General features: G+C 40.3%; 1 non-coding gene across 1 annotated transcript; it reads left to right on the top strand.

Moving 5' to 3' along the window:
- Positions 1–1,293: 1,293 nt before the first annotated feature.
- Positions 1,294–1,375, top strand: trnas-cga (transfer RNA serine (anticodon CGA)). The gene has a single exon. It is a non-coding gene; the product is annotated as a tRNA-Ser (tRNA).
- Positions 1,376–1,737: the final 362 nt, after the last annotated feature.

Below are 1,737 nucleotides of genomic sequence, written 5' to 3'. Positions count from 1 at the left end.
TTTTGAAATGGTAAAATTATTAAGGCAGAATTTGCCCAATTTTACTTCACAGAACAAACGCCAATCTCTGCTGTCAAGGCTAATCAACAATTCGTGGCATTCCTCATACTGAAATAGTAACTTTCCTAAATTGAGGATTATAATTCCTCATACTGTACTCCAAGTGCAGTGTAACTGAGCTCATCGTCCATTGGAAATAAGACTTCTATCTCGTACCCTAATGTCCTTCATCTGGAAAGGTTGCCATTCTGTAGCTTTCATAACTGATTTCTGGAACTGCTGCTGTACTTCAATGACTTATTAAAAATGACGCCAAGATGCATTTCTATAATTCTGTACGTCCCACATCAATCAGTTTTCAAAGTGTGACCTTTGAACAAAAATCTGCAGACCTTTCCCACCTGACAAGTATGATAAAGTCAATTCGTCGCTCTGTATAAATTCATGAGGGGCATCGATAAAGTGATCAGACGAGGTGCTTTCTCGCCGGCGAGGGAGTGCAAAATTAGAAAAAATAGGTTTGAAACGAGAGGGTAAAGATTTAAAAGGGAACAAATGGGCAACTTTTTCAGGCGTGCCTAGAATGAGTTGGCAGAGAAAGTGGTGGAGACTGGTTCAACTGCAAAGTTTAATTCCATCTGGATGGGAATATGAGGGACAAGCGTTCAGAGGAATGTGGGCCAAATGTTGGAAAATGGGACGAGATTAATTTAGGGTAGCTGTCCAGCATCGTCAAGTTGGAACAAAGGGTGAGTTTCCGAGCAAAAAGAATGCAAATGATTCAGTCAAACCGGTTTCCAGTTCCAAATCTTTGGTCAATCTTCCTCTCTTGTGCTCACAAGTTCTGTACCTGATGACGGAACTTCAGAGTTTCATTCTTGGAACCAATACTATCAATAATTTCAGAATTCGTTCTAAATACGATATATTTTCGAATCTAAGTCAGTGTTCAGGTATTTAGCTTGAATATTTCTGGTACCATATTGCGCTGAATATTAAAACTTATTAGCATATACACTTTGGCACCAGGTGCTGGACAATGGAGTCAAAATAGATCATATGTAAGGAGGCAAATAACTCCTTGGTGGTGTAAATTCCGTGACTCTGTAACTCCACGAAGAAACATTCTCACAAGTTCATCATTGTCAGAATCCAGGCTGTGGTGAAATCTGGTCAACCTCCAAATGTCGCCTTCATCTGGGTCACTGCAAAGTCTTTGTGTCATGATAAATTGTTTTTTCAACATCTTATGTATTCGTGTGTTTTACGACGAAAACTTGACAGAGGGCAACAGCTGTGATGGCCGAGTGGTTAAAGCGTTGGATTCGAAATCCAATGGGGTTTCCCCACGCAGGTTCGAATCCTGCTCACAGCGTTGTACCCATTGAAACGCGTTTCTTTCTTAGTGGGATTTCGCATATCATGAAGCTTGAGCGAGATGTTCAATTAAAAGTCGATTTTCGAACGTAAAGATTCCGAAGTAATTTCAAGAGTGGCCCACTCCTGTAAATGAATAAACTATCCGTCGAAACAGAAGAAAGCCAACAACGTGAATGAGGGTCAACACATGTGATGAGATGTTGTGAAATGTGGATGCTCAGGCACGAATGAAGCAAAGTACGAAGCAATACAAAACATGTAACTGCAGGCGACGAATGCCTCATTTTCTAGGATCTGTTGAAAGACAAGCTGTGATAATATTTCAGACCCACAATTTGTGATTATTCCAGACTAATA

The sequence above is a fragment of the Chiloscyllium punctatum genome, chromosome 28, assembly GCF_047496795.1.
Source record: "Chiloscyllium punctatum isolate Juve2018m chromosome 28, sChiPun1.3, whole genome shotgun sequence".
NCBI classification, from domain to species: Eukaryota; Metazoa; Chordata; class Chondrichthyes; order Orectolobiformes; family Hemiscylliidae; genus Chiloscyllium; species Chiloscyllium punctatum.
This window is presented reverse-complemented; position numbering and strand designations above follow the sequence as displayed.